General features: G+C 41.7%; 1 protein-coding gene across 3 annotated transcripts in view; it reads left to right on the top strand.

The window, feature by feature from the left end:
* The window catches only part of LOC126260556 (organic cation transporter protein-like), a 667,093-nt gene that overhangs the window by 580,713 nt on the left and 64,565 nt on the right, over window positions 1-21,815 (top strand). The window lies entirely within an intron of this gene.

Here is a 21,815-nt window from a genome sequence, read left to right as displayed (position 1 = left end):
CATTATGCAGAAACCGCACATCAATAACACTTTCCATTTCTGCAAATGGTTCAAATGGCTCTGAGCACTATGGGACTTAGCATCTGAGGTCATCAGTCCCCTAGAACTTAGAACTACTTAAACCTAACTAACCTAAGGACATCACACACATCCATGCCCGAGGCAGGATTCGAACCTGCGACCGTAGCGGTCGGGCTGTTCCAGACTGCAGCGCCTAGAACCGCTCGGCCCATTTCTGCAATATTTGTGGTGCAAGTTTTAGGTGATTCAGCCTGTATATTTAAATGAAGGACATACGTATAATGGATAAGCATCTGAAAATAGCACATGGCCGAAATCAGGTGATAGCGTGACATAAATGGCGATAACAGTAATATAGCCGAGGTGGAGAATATAATTGTCTTTTAAGATCCTGTATAGTTTTCTGCAGGCAGGATCCAACCAGGAGAAGATTAAAAGTATGCGATGACTGTCAAGTGGAGTGATATAGTGTTCTCCAAAATACGCGCACGAGTATTTGATTGCAGACGTGTGCCGCATTGTAGAGATAGCGCCTATCGCCCTTACGCACTTAGTAGACAGCAGGCCTGACACGTGAGTGCGATACGGCCAGACCTTGTACTGGTCGTGAGGGGGGCAGTTAGGGGGACACGTCACCACCGCCACACGCAGGGGGCACTCCATCTTCCAAGTCGTGTTGGCCTGTCAAGGGTCCGCACCGAACACGTCAGTTCCGCTTCAGCCGGGATGACGAGGACGCCGTCGGGTAGCCCTGACTGTAACAACGGACAAGCCGAGCGTTACACTGCGAATCAATCGTAATTTCATGCTTGGGCAACAACCACTTGATAACACTCATGCCACGCAGGACATCTTCTCGTTGATGGGTGTAAAAACTGTACTTTCACGAATTTTAGTCCTCTTCTGAACTACCTATTGGGAAACTGGCTTTGAGAGCTTTGATTTTATCCATACTGGATGAGAGGTCGTGGTTGTGAATGTCAATGTTAAAAAATATATCGGCTCAACTACTTCTTTATAGTGTAAAACACCAAGATTGACGCGTTTCGGAAGTCAAGCTTCCATCATCAGAATAATAAAAAGTAAAAGAACCTGTTAAAACTCGCTAAAATGGAACATGCACCAGGCACAATAAAATTTGTCAAAAAATTAAAACATCGTGGGGCTACTTCCCTTGTTGCAGCCGTGTCTTCCAAGGTGCATCTCCACATAGTCGTCAAAATATAAAAAACTCTAAAATGGTGTCGCCTATGGTGTTCAACATCTAACCGCATGGCTCTCACCTCTATCGTCGTAAACAGCCCGTGCGTCTTCGTTGATACCACACACCACGTAGCCAAACACGACACTGAAACGTGAGTGAGCTCACGCGCAAGTAAACGAAGTTACAAAGAACATAGCGATGCTTTCCGGCTTAATAATTTCGAAAAGTCAGCTGTAGCCACGCGTACTTGGGAAACCGGACACCCCATGTTGGGAATAGATCAGGATCTCGTTATTTTAAATAGACAGGACAAAGGCAAAAAGCTGGATCTACTAGAACAGCTGGAAATTACGATACATAGCGTGGATAATCAGAACACACTGAATGAATAGCTAACTGGTGATACAAATAACTTTTTCAAACATTTCACTGGTTTCTTTTAGTAACTACATTTTTAGCAATTGGCAGAATACCATCATTTCATGAGGTCCTTGGAACATGTATACGTTATCTGTTTGTATAGACTTCTCTGTGACTTCCTTGTTTACTTGCGCGTGAGCTCACTCGCGTTTCAGTGTCGTGTTTGGCAACGTGGTGTGTGGTATCAACAAAGACGCTCGGGCGGTTTACGACGATAGAGGAGAGAGCCATGTGGTTAGATATTGAACACCATAGGCGACACCATTTTAGAGTTTTTTATATTTTGAAGACTATGTGGAGATGTACCTTGGAAGACACGGCTGCAACAAGGGAAGTAGCCACGATGGTTTAATTTTTTGACAAATTTTATTGTGCCTGGTGCATGTTCCATTTTAGCGAGTTTTAACAGGTTCTTTTACTGTTTATTATTCTGATGATGGAAGCTTGGCTTCCGAAACGCGTCAATCTTACTATTTTACACTATACACAAATGGTTGAACCGATATATTTTTTAACATTTGTAAGTAGGCTGTTTAGGTTTTCTTGTTGGTGACGCCACATAGCACTCTGTATGAAAATCACTGGCTGCGCTGTGATGGCGGAGTTTTGAAATTTGTAAGACTGGATGTCATGAACTACTATATATATTTATGATTTTTCAACACTATTAAGGTAAATACATTGTTTGTTCTTTATCAAAATCTTTCATTTGCTAACTATGCCTATCAGTAGTTAGTGCCTTCCGTAGTTTGTATCTTCTATTTAGCTGGCAGTAGTGGCGCTCACTGTATTGCAGTAGTTCGAGTAACGAAGATTTTTGTGAGGTAAGTGATTTGTGAAAGGTATAGGTTAATGTTAGGGATTATTGCAAGTCAGATTGTGTTGCGCTAAAAATATTGTGTGTCAGTTTAAGGACAGTCATGTATAATTGTTCAAAGGGGACGTTTCATATGGCGACCCTGCCAGGATACCTCACTGGAATCTTCTGATTTTTTCTTGTAGTTTGTGTAATTAGTGTAGCTATTGTTTATTGCTAGTGCGTAATTGTAGAGAGAATTTCCTTTGTAGTTGTAGTTTTTCATTCTTTTATAGTAAAACAGTTGTGGCATGCATGTAGATTTGCACCAAGTATTTCGCAGCTGCGCTTGCAATTAACTAGATATTATTTTCAGTGCTATGTTAATGTGTTCTCTTATTTTTGCTCTTCAAATTGTGCTTTTCTGTGTTGTCGTGTGAAATATTGTGACAATAATGGCGTGTGAAAAACGTAATACTAGGCTCCAAAGTAAACAGAGAAATAATAGTGACGACGAGCGTAGTTTATCAGCACCACTGTGTAATGAATTAACAGACTTTCAAAGTAGTAATTTGGTAACTGTGCATAGGGAAATGGAGCGGGCGTCAAATAATGGTGTAGACAGTGAAACAGGTAGTGAACAGGGAAGCATTATCGATCGATCGGTCGGCAACAGCTCGCCTCAGGAATCGGGAATGACAGAACACAATTTTGCAAATACTGTAGACTCAGGTTTTGGGTTCTCACCGTTTTCTCAAATGAGTCAAGATACATTTTCCACTTGTCAAAATGTGAATGTTGCCGGTGCAAATGCACTGCCGAAAAGTGTAGAGGAACAGATTCCAGACACTAATGCATTGTTATTACAGTTAATACAACAAATGGAACAAAATCAGACAAACACAGCAAAAGCTTCAAAAGTTAGAAACAATGGAACAAAATCTTCAAAAGTTAAACACAATGGAACAACACCAGAGACAAACACAGCAACAGTTAGACACAATGGAACAAAATCAGAGACAAACACAGCAAAAGCTTCAAAAGTTAGACACCACACTTGAACAAAGACATGAAGATTTAACTACTGAGTTACATAACATTGAATCGAAATGTCAAAAAGTCTGTAATGAAGTAAAAACACAAATTTGTGAGCATTTTCAACCTATTTTTTGGCGGCATGAAAATGCATTACAGAATCACGAAGCAGCGATAAAAGAACTGCAAACCATTGTTTATGAAAATCACGACACCTTGCAAGCTAAAATTGACTGAGTTGCATCTACCGATTTGGTTACGCAACTTGCAAAAACTCAGGAAAACTTAAAGGACACAGTAGATACTCTGAAAATTGGTTCAGAAAGACACATGGAGGAAATTAGTTCATTATCAGAGAAAGTAGTTGAACTTTCGGATCAGCTAAATAATTTATCTACGAAGGTAGATGATAATCTGAATGACACAAGACCGGTAGTCTTTAATGACACAGAAGAGTGCAAACAAATTAGGAAATTCAAATAAAATCAGAATCAAATTAATACGCAACACCAAAGAGAAATCCAGGAAGTACAAGATCAGCTGACACAGGTAATACAAAACTTTCATATTTCAGAGGACACTCGCGCTCCAACACGGGAAGAGGGACTTAGAAATACGGAACACCCACAAAATAATAACACAGGACACTTCGGAAATTATGAGAGAAATTGGAAAGGTACACCGAATTTTGAGATGGAACCGCCGAAACGAAGTAACAGTGAGCGATGTGCGACAAGCCGACACGATGATTTTGACTATAAGCTGTTCATTACTACACGTAAATTCAAAACATTTAAGAATTCTGGCAACGACATTCATCATCAATTCTCTCATTGTTTTCCTCCCAACTGATCATTAGAGCACAGATTAGAATTTATGTGTGGCTACTTAGAGAATGAACCAGCTGAAAGAATGCGATCGGTCATTCACGATTGCCACAGTGAAGGAGAATTTTACCATGCCTTCCTCTCAGCATATTGGTCTCAAGCTACACAATACCGAGTAAAACATAGCATCATAATGATGAAAAATTTCGAACAATCTGAATTCTCCAGTCTTGTGAAATATTTTGAAGACATGTTGCACAAGAATCAGTACCTGTCAAACCCACACAGCCCCTCAGAACTCATCCACATTTGCTTAATCAAATTACCTGAACATTGACGACATATTATTTTGGCAGGACGTTGCAAAGACGACATTGAAGCTTTTCAGGGACTCTTACAAGAATTAGAAATTGAGACTGACAATCGCAGAACGCGAAAACAGGAACACAACAATTACAGGTCACATCCGTCGCAATTCCGTGATGAAAGAAATAATAACTGGACACGACAAGGCTATTCTTACAACACAAATCGTGACCAAAACAGACACCATCCGTATGACAACCGTTGGCAGAATAATAGGTACAGAGAAAGATCGCTTTTCCATAGTAATGAATGTGACAGAGACAACCATAGAATCAGACAATATGGGAACCAAAATAATTATTATCAAGGGAGGCAGAATAACTTCAGATGCAACGGTCCACCACGCAGTTACGATTTCGGGAGAAATTCTCCACCACATGACCGACAAACAAGGAACTATGTAAACTACCGACAAAACTACAGACCTGAATTCCAACAGAACTGGCGAGCTTCAAACAGGGCAGGGCCTTCTCGTCAAGGTGAATTTGTAGAAGTTAGGTCTCCTAATCCCAATAACGACGCGCGCCAAGAAAGAAACAGACAATGACCCGCACCCCAGGCAGCCACGTGCGCCGGCTTGCTCAGAGAAAAATAACATAGACGCTAACCTTGAGAAAAATTCCAGTATTCTTTACCGACGTATACCGCATTCAAGTTCAAACTCTGAGTACTATGAAGAATAAAGGATTTCACCACACTTCACATATAAAACCGCTTATTGAGAGATAATCTGCTTTTTAACTTTGTCTTTGCCATAAAATTTTTCACTTTACATTACTAGTATGGTTTGTTAGACTTAGAAACTGTTAACATGCAACAGTGTTTGAAGTTAATTATCCAATCTAGAACCTAGGATACATATTTAGACAGTAGTTACGAGTGCATTGTTATAGTGAACAGACGACACAGTGTTACTGTGTGTGTACATTCTTGCTTGTTAGTTGCACGATCACGTAACGACTATAAGGCTCACATACTTAGAACATATATCGGCACTGCTAATGAGATTTTCATGCAACATTTTGGTTTATTTGAAATGACATTCTTTATTTGAAGTACTTTCTGTGGGATTAAATATGACTTAGCATTTGGTTTCTTTGACAGCTACACGATTTTATCACGACGCTACTAATGAGTGACCATTTACAATGTTGCTTTTGCGGTGTATCTGTTTTATAACTGCACAGTTTTTCTGAATTCTTCTGGAAAGTAAAACATGTTTGAGTAGTAACTTTTGTGGTATAGCTACAAGGAGACAGCCTTTTCCATAGCACAACAATACGTTACAGCACAGTACTTTCTTCATCACGGCAATAAGCGTAATAACTAGGATATCTATACGCAAAGCATTTCACTGTTGTTTATCATGAGGTAAGTACATTGACTTCTGCAGAACTTAGCTTTCGGAGGACGATAACTACGACACTTCCACAGAGATTATCTTACAACAAGACGCACAGTTTAGCGCTACAGTACAAGTATTTGAGTGATTAATTTTGTACTTAAAACATTTATTTTTGAAGATGTTTGAAGTACAATGATACAAAGGTTTTCCGTGATACATTTCATTCCATTGCTGTAATCTGTAACACCTGAGGGTATAATTACTTTAATCCTCAGAGGGGTATACGCTTACTTTGTGTACCATGTGTTTGGCAAGCACAAGGAGCCCTAGCTAATATGGTATTTGCTTATACAACTTTACACATCGGTACCATATTTCTCTAACACACAAATTACACAGCTATCTGATCATTTAACTGAGAGATAAACATTTTTTTACTACATCAGTGACACATGTTTATGCAGTTACACAGTTGGGTAACTTCACACTTATGAAATTGTATTTTGTCTGTACTTTGTGAACTGTTCATATTTTTTCGGAACCATTGTGATACTATGAGAGCTTTGAATGATGTATTTGGTAAGGGAGCATGATTTTAAAGTACGTTTGAGGTAGATGACACTATTGAAATGAGCAGAGAATTTTTTTTAGGTTTTTGAAATTATTGCAGAAAGCTACGGCGATTTTGAGATTTGACTTGGGTGTTATGACATTATTACGATGACGATGTGTATTATGCTGTTGAGATATGTTTATGATCAATAAGATGATGCTACCGTATATGAGGAATTTGATTATGCTACGTATTTCTTATAATGAAATATTGAAGAAGTGTTGACGAATATGTATATGTATAATAAGGTAAGGAATAATGAGTAGTGGTTAGGGACTCTGACTTGTGAAAAAGGATGTTGGAAACCAAGAATCGTACTTTAAGAATTATGAAATGTGTGTACATGCGTGAATGTATTACAATGCTGTCGAAATTTTTTTGGACACTTATATTTATAGGATTTTATTTTCTACACATTTGTAACGCAAATTCTCAACCTGTGAAAATATTTTTATATGAGACTGTCACTGTAGCGGAAGCTGCTGTCGTAAATATTTCAGTAAGAAAGGTAAGTGACTTTAACGTAATGCGTTTTGGGCGCCCAGCTGAGAGATAGTCGTCTGGCAAAAGAAAGCCATTAGGTGGGAAAAAAAGAGGCCATTATCCTCGCTATTGACATTTCTTTGTCGAAAGCATCGCAAATACAACACGCTCAAACTTGAAAACATATGATTACACTGTGGAGCTCTTAATTTATGATATTTACTAAAATGCCTAATGAAATGATGAGAAACATTTTACATCTATTGTCTTTGCAGTTGAGAGATTGCTCATTTTGTTTCATATCTAGTTTCTAGCTGCACAGCAACATTGGTTATTACAAAATTTAATAGATGTACTAATATCACTATTTTCTGTCTAGAGACCCAGTAAAGAATACGTTTCTCATATACTTTCTTAGAAAAGAGAGCACAAATAGACATTTCCCTTCACAGGAATTGCATAAATAATTTTTTTAATGACTTGGTAACTTTCTTGCAGAGTAAGTTTTTGTGATGCATCACTCTAGTGTTAAGATGTGACATAGGTATTAGACATGGCCATTTTTAGTGTAATATTTTTTTCTGCTTGAGCTATGTCATGTTTAGATATAAGTTATTGCATTTGCTGCTGCTGCTGTTTGCCAGGCATAGTGCTACTAAATTTCACTTTACATTACTCTGTTAAGCCAGTTTTACTACGAATTTATTTTTCTTGTTTGCTGCGCATTGCCTTATATTAGTTGTAATATTGCATTTGCATTGCTAATTTATGCTGCTTGCTTTGCCATTTGTATTTTTTATCATTGCTGTTTGTGTTAATTGTTTTGTGCTGCTGCATTGCCTCGTCCCTTAGTTTAGCATCTGAGCTCAGTAGATTTAAGTTAGCTTAAGATGTGGTAGGCTATATGAGAGAAAGAGTTGTGATGAATTGGAAGAAATACATTGAGAAGCTATAAGAAAATGGTTTGACCAAAAAAGTATTTTGAAAGAGGATATGAGCAAAAAAGTAGGGTTTAGGGACAACAGGTTTAGGTAGGATTTTCTTGGAAATAAATGATTAGGTAAGATAATGGAAAATAAATAATGAGGTAAGAAATATGTGAACATATAAATACAGAAAGCATGCTTGGATAGGATTTTTTTGGTGGAAACAAATGTTGAAATAAGACGAAAGATCTATGGAATGAAGTTTTAGGTTGGACTGCAGTACCAAATGCTACACTGAAAACAAACCCTGCCCTTTCCTCTTGTGTTATTCTGCTATGTGTTTGTGTACTCTTGTATATTTGTGTTTTTCCTGTCTTTATGTGTTTAGCTGATATGAGTTATGTTGTGGGGTTTTTCTAATAATATGTTATTTTCTTTGTAAAGATGTTTAGACATTATTTATTCTGTTTTGTTTTAATGCTCATGTGTGAAATTAATGTTTCGAAAACTATTCTCTTTATGTTATATATTCACTTATGTCATAATTGCTGTAACACTGATGTATCTGCTTATTTCTATTCTTTTGTAAAGCCTGTACTACTACAAATTTATCTGTATTGTTATGTTCTTTAATGATGTATTTTGTACCTTTGTAATTGTATTCTTATGTTATAAAATTGTAATTGACACCAGTTCATCAAATTAAGTAACTTGTAAGTTACATTTCACTGCACACGTTTCTGTTGGTCATAGTATATGGACAACATGTGAGAAGTAGGGACTGTTAGTGTTTGCACGTGTGTTAATAATTCAGCAAGGGACTGGATAACGGCATTGCTGGTTCGAAGGACAATTCCAAAAACTTTGTGAGTGCACAAGTGGTGGTTTATGGACTTGCTATATTGTCCGCAAGACTCTTCGATGGTGATTGTGCACCTGCACGGTCGCAACAGATTGCTGCTGGCCGTCTCTACAAGGACTGAAGTGGGTCTGCACCTTCGATGCCTCACCAATACAATTATTTCTACAAGGACTGCAGTGGGTCTGCATCTTTGATGGCCCACCAATAACGTAATCTCTACCAGGACTACAGTGGGTCTACTCTTTGATGACCTACCTACCAATATTCTTCAAAACGTCGAATGACTCTGCTGTGGGTTTGCTCTGTTGTGGCGCATTACCTGTCTGCATGTCAAGAGTCAGCACTGTCTTTCCGTTGGAAGGACAACACTACTTCTTCAAGATTGCATGGAAATCCACTACTTCCATGTGCATTCTCTTTTATTGCTCAGACTTTGAGAAAGAAAAAAAAACACTGCAATTTTACTGTGATGAATGATCAGGACTGTCTTTATGGACTGAGAGAAAATTTTAGCTTTGACCAACATTGTATCAATAAGTGTGTGGATTTGATATCTTTGTTATTGTAATTATGAAAAATTTCTTCAAATCATTTTTGGCCACTGCCCATAACAATTTGTAAAATTTTTTGTGGTGAGCATGGGGGCTATGTAAGTAGGCTGTTTACGTTTTCTTATTGGTGACGCCACGTAGCGCTCTGTATGAAAATCACTGGCTGTGCTGTGTGCAGCCTGTGGCTAGTTTGCATTGTTGTCTGCCATTGTAGTGTTGGGCAGCGGCTGTTGGCAGTGAACAGCGCGTAGCGTTGCGCAGTTGGAGGTGAGCCGCCAGCAGTGGTGGATGTGGGGAGAGAGATGGCGGAGTTTTGAAATTTGTAAGACTGGATGTCATGAACTGCTATATATATTTATGATTTTTCAACACTATTAAGATAAATACATTGTTTGTTCTTCATCAAAATCTTTCATTTGCTAACTATGCCTATCAGTAGTTAGTGCCTTCCGTAGTTTGAATCTTTTATTTAGCTGGCAGTAGTGGCGCTCGCTGTATTGCAGTAGTTCGAGTAACGAAGATTTTTGTGAGGTAAGTGATTTGTGAAAGGTATAGGTTAATGTTAGGGATTATTGAAAGTCAGATTGCGTTGCGATAAAAATATTGTGTGTCAGTGTGACAGTCATGTATAATTGTTCAAAGGGGACGTTTCACATTGGATTTGAGAGGATAAGGAAAAACGTGTTGTAATCTTCTAGACCTGTCCACAGCGTACGACACAGTCCGGAGAAGGAGGTTTTTAATGAAAGGCGGTTCCCTACACAAATATCATCTTCTTTTTGGACATTATTCAGAATAACTGCCAGTTTTCAGTTTTTTCACCTACACTGTTCACCCAGAAGCTTGCCAGGCAAATTTATACACGCGAATGACATCTCATAGTGGCTCAACGTACGATAGCGTCAGACAGACAAAATGTATTCGCAGCTCCGAATACGATTAGACATCAGCCTGTAGATGGTTTTTAAGGCAGTTTTCCATCTGCCTCGGCGAATGCGGGTTGGTTCCCCTTATTCCACCTCAGTTACACTATGCCGGCGATTGCTGCACAAGCACCGTCTCCACGTACCCGTTCACCATAATTACTCTACCACGCAGACATTTGGGGTGACACTCGTCTGGTATGAGGCGTTCCTGGCGGGTCTACTGGGGGCCGAACCGCACAATAACCCCGGGTTCCGTGTGGGGCGGCTGCGGGGGCTGCTGTGGCCTGTTATGGGGTTGTGAGCCATTGAGGGCTGCGGCGGGAAGAAGCCTCTCCGTCGTTTCTAGGTCCCGGTTCAATACACAATACACAAAGGCAAAATGACGATAGTAACATTCTCTCTCCCAGTGCAGTAATCACAGAAAGTGTGCCAGCACTAAGGGGCGTGAACTCTGTGATATACGGAGATTGATACTTGCACAGATAGCCGAGGTAGTTAAGGCGACTGCTCCCGTTAAGCAGGAGTTCTGGGTTCGAATCTCAGTCCGGTACAAATATTCATGTCCTTAATAAAAATTGTACAGCTGATTCGTCTGTTTCTACGTCTACATCTGCATGGATACTCTGCAAAACATATTGTTCCAATCTAGTGTAGCGCGCAGAAAGAACGAACACCTATATCTTTCTGTACGAGCTCTGATTTCCCTTATTTTCCCTTCGTATATAGGTCCGGTGTCAATAAAATATTTTCGCATTCGGAGGAGAAAATTGGTGATCGGAATTTCGTGAGAAGGTTCCTCCACTACGAAAAACGCCTTGGTTTTAATGATGTCCATCCCAAATACTGTATAATTTCGGTGACTCTCTCTCTTAAGACGGTTGTAGATCGTCAGCAGTGTCAGTTCATTCAGACATGCACCCATGTCCGGCCTGAAGACGTGTGACCTCAGACCAGACCAGCTGAAGATAGACGTTCCAGCATACCATTTTAGCAATCAATACGCGAACCACAGTCCGTGGATAATATTCATAAATAATAAGTTACATAGGACTAGCAGTCCAAAGCGTCTGGGAATCATGTTGGATAACTCGCTTACCCAAAGAATCTACCTTCGGAAAGTAGTTGCAAACTTCATAGAGTGCATACGGAGAGACTTTGAGAACGTCAGTATTGCTCTTGGTTTATTCAGTAGCTGAATACTGTTCCGGTGTATGGATCACATTATGGATACTCGGGATCGATGAAATGCGCGCATTATATCTGGTACGCTGCTGCCTACCCCTGTCTGTCCCCGATAGAACATGTGTGGGATGAGCTCGGACGTCAATTCCATCTCAGTGACAGTATCCAGGATGTCGAGGACCATATGCAACAGTTCTGGGCCGGTTTGGCCCAGGAGAGAACTCAATCGCTTTATGAGACACCGAATCAGTGCATCCACGCAGGTCAGCGGTGGACATCGCCGTAGTCTAAGTGGGTTCACACTACCAAGTTCCCCCTGAAGTTGCATTTCGTTTCCTTCTCCTCTCTTGCAGCTTCTATTTTCTTCCTTTTTACTCTCTTTGGTCACGCAGTGTATCTTCATAGCTCTTATTTCCTAGCTTCTGAGCAGTACTATTATCTGTAAAAATATTGGGAATGTTTTAAACACTAAGTATATTTTTCTTTTAAATTTCCCAACTGCGTCACACGGTAAATGGCATGGTTGATCAACAAGGGCTGACACCTCTTTTTTTCTTTCTTCATTGATGTTTATTACTCCATTCCAACATTTACATGATCTTTTTCAAAGTATTCGCCTCCTACTTGATTGAACTTTTTTTTTTTTACAGCGTCTCTGCAAGTCTTTGAACACATAGTGCAGGCCATTCTTTGTCAGGTCCTTCAGAATCGACCTTCTCTGAAGTCTTTGAATCACCGTGACACTGTTGTACGAAGTAGTGCATCTTCGCCGTACGCTTGCTGTAGCCTTCTCTAAGTTTCAGTGGCTGTGTGGTTTAAACGAACACAGAATTTTATGGCGCCGTATTGTTCATCTCGCGTCACCTCCATTGTTTGGTAAGCGAAATGCAAAGAGCGTAGCCGGCCTTTGTGGCAGAGCGGTTCTAGGCGCTTCAGTGTGGAACCGCGCGACTGCTACGGTCGCAGGTTCGAATCCTGCCTTAGGCATGGATGTGTGTGATGTCCTTAGGTTAATTAGGTTTAAGTAGTTTTAAGTTCTAGGGGACTGATGACCACAGCAGTTAAGTCCCATAGTGCTCAGAGCCATTTGCACCATTTGCAAAGAGCGTCTACAAAATAGAGCATTAGTACAAACATATCGATACGAGAGTTCTGCCGCCTATGGACGTTATACATAAACACGCGCTCTTTCAAATATTCATCTCACAGGTTCGAAACTATCACGGAAACTACAGGAAGAAATCTGTATCAGTCTTTGTTGATCAACTGGATTAAAAAAATAGTCTAGATCGCAATACTATTTTATTATGGACTAGTTTCGACTTCGCGCAGAAGTCATCTTCAGAAAATGGCTGTTGCTGGCACCTCCTCGGATCCTCACGCAACAATGTAAACTCCTACATGAAGTCGAAACCGGTCATTAGTAAAATATTGTTGCGATCTATACCGTTGTTTTAAACCAGCTGCATCACCAGATCGCTGTTTCTCCTCTGGACAATGTTACCCAAATTTATTCTTTGTTGATCAACCCTCGTAATAATATGAGTAAATTCGAATTTCCCACAGCGGTCGGGGAGAAGCGTGTCTGGAAAGGCACACAGTGGCTCAACAACACTGACGGTAACTGCACTGAGGAGGTACTAAAATTCATCATTGCCTGTAGTGGTGCATTGTCATCTTGAAACACTATGCCGTTGTCGCCGGACATACTACTAAGTCTCGTGGCCTTAACGGGGTGCCGATGTTTGTGTGACTGCCACGTCTTTAGTTTGCGGTGAGGCTGGGACTGCTCGGGCAGGCGGTCCACACTTCCCGGATCGACAGCTGGAGCAAACAACGGGTGACACAGACGTAGTGTCGATTAGATAAGGCGCGCGCATAAACAAGTAGCGGTTCACGCCGGCTGTTTCCACGTTTGTCGCTCTGCCCAGGATCGCTCACGTGCTGAAAACCATCTCATCGATTCCTCTCTCTCTCTCTCTCTCTCTCTCTCTCTGTTTATGCGTGTGTGTATGCGTGTGTGTGTGTGTGTGTGTGCGTGCGCGCGCACTCACCTACACGCTGTAAGTACTTTCCAGATGCCCCTCTCAAGAAAAAATAAAAAAAAATTATGGAATATTCAAGCAGCAACACAAGTCGACAGTGTACCCACGGTGGCGTCTGTTCCTTCTTATCTCATATATCAACTAATGAGATTTTTTTCTAGACGGAAAATATGTTGTAGGAAATGTAACGAGTCGTGTCCACTAATTCCTACTTTGGTCGTAATCTACATGTATGTAATTCCGGAGCGAGCTATGTAACACCTCCACATAAAATTGCTTGTAGGACATGTAGACGTTAGACAGATTCACTGAGGAATTCCAAGGTAAAACAGTTCTGTCCCCAGCTGGAAGGTTCCTATCTACACCCCAGTGTTTTACGAGACTTAGTTTTTTTAGAGGTGGTAAGCTGTCACCTACCTCTGAGCGGTCAACTGATCTACGCAACCTTTTATAGGGAGGCCTGCTCTTTAACGTGGACTCCAAGTCACTGTAAAACTTGTCAATTTTCGGTATGCAAATCCTTGCGAGACATGCTGGAAGCGATAAGATATAAAAAGCCTTGGACAGACTGGGGGTTGGACCCCCCAACCCCAATCTTTGGACTTGTACTTGACACCAACTCAGCCAGCGAAGAACGCTGGACTAATCCTGAAGAAAAAATGACACCCTCGTCGCACCGATCTTTGAGAGTTGCTTCTGAGTTTGGGACCCTTGCCAGGCCGTATTAGTTGAGGAATCAGCAAAGAGAGAAAAATGAGCGGCGCGTATTGTCACTGATTCATTTAGTACGCGTGCAAGCGTTACTCGACAAACTCGCGGGCCAGACGCTACAGTGATTTCCCTAAATCACTCCGGGCAAATGCCGGGATGGTTCCTCTGAAAGGGCACGGCCGAATTCCTTCCCCATCCTTCCCTAATCCGATGAGACCGATGACCTCGCTGTCTGGTCTCCTTCCCCGAAACCAACCAACCAGACGCTACAAAAAAAATGGCTCTGAGCACTATGGGACTCAACTGCTGTGGTTATCAGTCCCCTAGAACTTAGAACTACTTAAACCTAACTAACCTAAGGACATCACACACATCCATGCCCGAGGCAGGATTCGAACCTGCGACCGTAGCAGTCGCACGGTTCCGGACTGCGCGCCTAGAACCGCGAGACCACCGCGGCCGGCCCAGACGCTACAGAAGAGGCTCTGCGCGTCAAGGACAACTTAAGTGTTAAGACCAGGAAACCATCGATTCCTTAAAGAATCGAATTCCCGAGTGTAAAACAGCTTCAAATGTCTCATTGCAAGTTAGTTAATGTGTTAAATATTTGACTTCAATCATATAAGCGAGAAAAAGTTTAGAAATGGTTTGAAATTGTGCTTAAAGTTTCTTGGAAGTCGCTAAGTGTTCTCATTATGAAACACTGGATGCGTATAGTCTGGGTAATTTGCGCTCCATTTTAAACAAAACCAAGTTTTTCAACCATCTCAATGTTTATGAAGTAGTATCTGAATAGCGTTGGTAGTAAAGAAGTAATAAATTAAAACACCATGCCTAATGGTGAGGTTTCACTGCAGGAAGAGCTAAAATGTGGCAGGCGATACACTTTTTTACCTTTCATCATTTTAAGGAGGTGTCGGTGGGGAAAAGTTTCGTAAAGGTTTGAAAGTGTGTGTACAGTTTACTGGATGTCGCTAATTGCTCACATTCTCAAACAATGGATGAATGACGTCCGGATATTTGCGCGCTGTGTCAAGTACACAGTTTCTAACTGTATAATTGTGTTAAAGTTTTAACATACGAATATACCTCTTAATGAGCAGATTATGACAACATTTTAAATTCGATCTCTAATTACTCAAAATATTGAAAATCACGTTTCAGTTGCCCATGGAAGCAGTTAGGTCGACAGCCTGCAACTGATGTCTTGTGTCCCGGAATAGTCACTTGGGTTAGTGATACGGTTTCTTACAGCATCCATTCCAAAATAATCTGACAGTTATAATATCTCCTCGTACATTATCTCGCAAAATGACCACAACGAAAAAATCGAAGGAATTTGATTTCATAGCTTGACTTACCGACACTCGTTTTTCGTGCACACCATTCAGAGTACGGAACAAGGAAAAGGAGAAACTACAGTGATTTCTGAGGTGCTTTCAGCAACACATCGTAATGTGCCTTACAGAGTGGGAATATGGATGTTAATGCCATCTGGCATGACTCCTATAGATATCGTCAAATTTATCATCAACAGCTACTTCTGGTGCAGCGCGGTCTTTGGCGCCTTACCACGGTTCGCGGGGTTCCCACCGTTGGAGGTTCAAGTTCTCCCTCTGGCTTGTGTGTGTGTGTGTGTGTGTGTGTGTGTGTGTGTGTGTGTGTAGTTAGATTAAGTACTGTGCAAGCCTAGGGACCGATGACCCGCAGTTTGGCCCCATAGGAACTTAACACCAACCACAACATTACCTGTGAAATAGCAAACGGAAGTTGACAAATAGACTACCGGTGGTTTGTTTCTCCTTGGCAAGCAGAATTCCACAACTATACATGAATGGTGTCAAAAAGAGCAGTTCCAGTTATGACAGCTTTATAAATAAAATGTCGTATGGCTAGGGCCTCCCGTCGGGTAGACCGTTCGCCGGGGGAAGTCTTTCGATTTGACGCCACTTCGGCGACTTGCGCATCGATGGGGATGAAATGATGATGATTAGGACAACACAATACCCAGTCCCTGAGCGCAGAAAATCTCTGACCCAGCCGGGAATCGAACCTGGGCCCTTAGGATTGACATTCTGTCACGCTGACCACTTTCGATTTTGTTCGTTGCATCTGCTCGGAGCGGACGTCGTAAGACATCCGTTTCAGTTCGTCGTTTATCCATTAACTCAGTTTATTTTTATTACAGAGGGCAGCTAACCCTCTGACCGAACACGCTGAGCTACCGTGCCGGCATCACTCAGCTACCGGGGGCGGAGCGGACAGCTTCATTAAAAAACACGAATCGTTTCGACCTCATACGAGGCAATCATCGAGTGCCGTCAAGCACTTAAAAGAGCAGATAAGAAATCACGGAATGATTTCACAGTCGAACAGTGCATAATAGTCACAGATACCCACCCTCCGATTCCTTAGAGAACCGAGCTCCCATGCATGACACAGCTTTAAAGTTTACTGGAAATCGCTACCGGTACGTGCTCTCATTGCCAAACATTGGATGAACATCGTCTGAGTAATTTGCACTCCGTTTTAACAAAAGCTGGTTTTTCACGCATCTCAGTGTATATGGTGTCATATCTCCTTATATGTGTGTCGTACAGTTATATCATTTTGCACATAAATTCAGTGGTATATGTGGATACTGTCTGAAACATGCATTGCGAATAGGGTTAGCAGTAAAGAAGAAAGAAATTAAAACGTCATGGCGTACGCTGAAGTTTTATTTCATGAACAACGAAAATGTGGTGAAGAGAAACGTTTTTCCTTTCATTATGTTGTGCGGGAGTGTCAGCGCGTAAAAGTTTCTAAGAGGTTTGAAGCAATATGTTACGTTTAGCGGAAAGCCTTAAGTTTCTCATTCTCAAATGCCTGCTAAATATAGTCTGGAATATAATTTGCGCGTCATGAGTAACACGGCCTGAAGACGAATACACGGTTTCTAATTGTATTACTTATTGTGTTACACCTATAACGTAAGATAAAGAGAACATTAGACAGCGTTTAAATTGATAAGCAATTATATGAAATTTGTTGCGCCTGAAAGTCGTTAGATACGCAACCTGTCACTAGGGAGAGGGTAATTTTAACTATTTAGTAAAATAGGTTACCGAAATTGTTAGTAGTCGGTACAGTTTTTATCATACGTAAGACTGAAAGCGAGAACAGTGCAGTTTGTGACATGAAACGAGTTGCAAGCGCAGTATCAAAGAGTTATTTGTATATTTAATCAGATGACAATAAAAAAGAAGAAGCCAGCCCAATGTATAACATAAAATGTATGACAAGAGAAATTAAGTTAAATGTTTACCCAGCTAAACAAATCGGAAGTATACGAAGATAGCGAGTAAATGGAAATTAGTGACAAGAAAGAAAAGTGCTGGGTGCGAACACTGAGCAAAACATACATGCCATTAAAAATCTACTACAGCTGGGACTGCAATTTTTGGCATAAAAAGTGACTGGAACTGTTAAAGAACATTTAATAATTAACAATTGAACACAAATATTACTAAACTTAAACCAGAGACCCACCCAGCTTTGCAATGTAGCACAAAGTATCTGTTGTTAGACGACTAGTTTATAGTAACTCGTCATCTACCCAATTCTTCCTAGTGATTTTGACTGTTTATTAGTGAAACTCTATCAAAATCCCCACAGTAGTTTCTGAATAAGCCTACGCATACGGTCAGGAAACCGGACTGTGGGACTTAAATTTATGATAAGTATTGATGTCGGTCAAGGTTCGTTGCTCTCTGGCGACTGTTACTATACTGCTTTTCCCGCCAGATATCGCTTACTCCCTAACTGACCAGTTCGTAGCTATCATCGTTGTCACGAGGTGTCACTCCAAACGCCAATTAAATATGGAACAGACAACAACGCCTAATTTACACATTCATCATTACTATAAACAATAAAAAATACACACAAACCTTCCTCGTGACTCATTTTATCTATTAGCTAAAACCATACAAAAATCGCTACATTAGTACCCAAAATTGGCCGAAACAGACAGAAAAACGCGGCTGGAAATTTGGAAATTTGTGGTACCAAACTACTGAGGTCAACGGTCCCTAGGCTTACACACTAATTAAATTAACGCTAAGGACAACACACACACACACACACACACACACACACACACACACACACACACACACACACACACACACACACATGCCCGAGGAAGGACCGAACCTCCGACGGGGGAAGCCGAACGCGGCTGGGAGGTTTAATTTTCGTATGTATAGACAGCCTTAATAAGGAGCAAATTTTTCTTACAGAAACCACAGGAAAATGCACCACATGTGAATGCAAAATCGTTCTTATTAAAGAAAAATGCTTAAGAAATCATGTTGTTAAAGAAACAGGGTTATATTGTGGAGTACTGGAGCGATGTAAAGTGGAATGGCCACACACAAGACGCGTTCAATAAGTAAGGCCACACATTTCTTTCTCGGCCAGCTTCGCATATATAATGCGGAATTTGTTGTGGGACATCGTGTAACATTCCCGCTTCAATCGCTATAATTTCATGAAGTTCCGATTAGTGGCGGCGCTTTACGTAGACTTACGAAATGCATCTGTAATGGAGGTGCTTTCCAAGCAGAATGCTGTCATTGTTTCTTTTGGCGGAAAATCAGTGCATCGCAGATATTCAAAAAAGACGCTTGGAGGATGTCTACGGAAACCTGGCAGTGAACAAAAGCACGTTGAGTGGTTGGGCGAGGCGTCTGTCATCCGCGCTATAAGGTCACGCACACTTTCTGATCGCCCACCTGCCGGCCGGCCGAACACACCTGTGACTCGTGCGGTGTTTGGAACGTGCGGGGGCACTCTCAATCTAGGTGATGATGATGGTTCTCCCTCGGGCATGTGTGTGTGTGTGTGTGTGTTTGTCCTTAGGATAATTTAGGTTAAGTAGTGTGTAAGCTTAGGGACTGATGACGTTAGCAGTTAAGTTCCATAACATTTCACACACATTTGAACATTTTTTTTTTTTTTTTTTTTTTATGGCGGATCACAAACGCCGAGCGGCACAACTGTTGGTGGACTCTCGTCCACCAGTTGGGCTACTCAAAGATGAGTGCCTGCTGGGTGTCTCGTCGCTAAACAGAAAGAGCAACGAAGAACCATCTTTCTGGCCCAATGAACGATCATTCCGCGGAAAGCAGCACGTGAATGATGGGGAGGTTATTGATACAGAAAAACGTTGACTCCGACGACGACCAGCAGAGTGGTAACACGCTTGTATTACCACTCCTTCCACGCCCTTCCAATAAGGTGGCGTAAGGCCGTCGCATTGGACGGAGACTATTTTGAAAAATAAGGTTTTGTAGCCAAAGAAGTGGGGAATTCTGAATAAAACCGAACTGATTACGGAGAAATACACTACTGGCCATTAAAATTGCTACACCAAGAAGAAATGCAGATGATAAACGGGTATTCATTGGACAAATATATTATACTAGAACTGACGTGTGATTACATTTTCACGCAGTTTGCGTGCATAAATCCTGAGAAATCAGTACACAGAACAACCACCTCTGGCCGTAATAACGGCCTTGATACGCCTGGGCATTGAGTTAAACACAGCTTTGATGGCGTGTTCAGGTACAGCTGCCCATGCAGCTTTAACACGATACCACAGTTCATCAAGAGTAGTGGTTCAAATGGCTCTGAGCACTATGGGACTCAACTGCTGAGGTCATTAGTCCCCTAGAACTTAGAACTAGTTAAACATAAGGACATCACAAACATCCATGCCCGAGGCAGGATTCGAACCTGCGACCGTAGCGGTCTTGCGGTTCCAGACTGCAGCGCCTTTAACCTCACGGCCACTTCGGCCGGCCATCAAGAGTAGTGACTGGCGTATTGTGACAAGCCAGTTGCTCGTCCACCATTGACCAGACGTTTGCAATTTGTGAGAGATCTGGAGAATGTGCTGGCCAGAGCAGCAGTCGAACGTTTTCTGTACCCAGAAAGGCCCGTACAGGACCTGCAACATGCGGTCGTGCATTATCCTTCTGAAATGTAGGGTTTCGCAGGGATGGAATGAAGGGTATAGCCACGGGTCGTAACACATCTGAAATGTAACGTCCACTGTTCAAAGTGCCGTCAATGCGAACAAGAGGTGACCGAGACGTGTAACCAATGGCACCCCATACCATCACGCCGGGTGATACACCAGTATGGCGATGACGAATACACGCTTCCAATGTGCGTTCACCGCGATGTCGCCAAACACGGATGCGACCATCATGATGCTGTAAAAAGAACCTGGATTCATCCGAAAAAACGACGTTTTGCCATTCGTGCACCCAGGTTCGTCGTTGAGTACACCATCGCAGACGCTCCTGTCCGTGATGCAGCGTCAAGGATAACCGCAGCCATGGTCTCCGAGCTGATAGTCCACGCTGCTGCAGACGTCGTCGAACTGTTCGTGCAGATGGTTGTTGTCTTGCAAACGTCCCCATCTGTCGACTCAGGGATCGAGACGTGGCTGCACGATCCGTTACAGCCATGCGGATAAGATACCTGTCATCTCGACTGCTAGTGATACGAGGCCGTTGGGATGCAGCACGGCGTTCCGTATTACCCTCCTGAACCCACCGATTCCAAATTCTGCTAACAGTCATTGAATCTCGACCAACACGAGCAGCAGTGACGCAGTACGATAAACCGCAATCGCGATAGTCTACAATCCGACCTTTATCAAAGTCGGAAACGTAATGGTACGCATTTCTCCTCCTTACACGAGGCATCACAAGAACGTTTCACCAGGCAACGCCGGTCAACTGCTGTTTGTGTATGAGAAATCGGTTGGAAACTTTCCTCTTGTCAGCACGTTGTAGGTGTCGTCACCGGCGCCAACCTTGTGTGAATGGTCTGAAAAGCTAATCATTTGCATATCACAGCATCTTCTTCCTATCGGTTAAATTTCGCGTCTGTAGCACGTCATCTTCGTGGGGTAGCAATTTCAATGGCCAGTAGAGTAAGTGTTGCACTACTTATTGAATGTCCCTCATAGAATTCAGCCCCTCATTACTTTTCGAGCAAAACATCGAACAGTGGACGGACGAAGTTTCCATTTGTTTACCTGTTCTACCTGAATTTTTGATTGTACATATCTTCAAACATATAATGCAAAAGTCTGTGGAGTCTTTCAATTTTTCAATGTTTGTTTCAAATAATACTAACAGAAACCGAAAATCAGTTAACTGAGAAACCGGTTATTTTGATTGGTTTGAACAGTCAGGTTAAACTGGAAATGGAGAAAAACTGGTATAACCGAAAACTTGTTATTTCAGCGATAACCGCCATCGCTAGCTTGAGCGTTGCCGGGACTCCCCACGAACTCCAGTGGCGGATAAGAAAAACTTCGGTATCACGGAGAGGTTTCCTGTTGAAATTCCGAGAGCGTGCGTTCCGAGAAGAATCGGGCAACATAATCACTTCCTCCCAAACACGTCTTTTGCGAAATGAGCGTGCTGAGAAAATCA

The sequence above is a fragment of the Schistocerca nitens genome, chromosome 1 (assembly GCF_023898315.1).
Source record: "Schistocerca nitens isolate TAMUIC-IGC-003100 chromosome 1, iqSchNite1.1, whole genome shotgun sequence".
NCBI classification, from domain to species: Eukaryota; Metazoa; Arthropoda; class Insecta; order Orthoptera; family Acrididae; genus Schistocerca; species Schistocerca nitens.
This window is presented reverse-complemented; position numbering and strand designations above follow the sequence as displayed.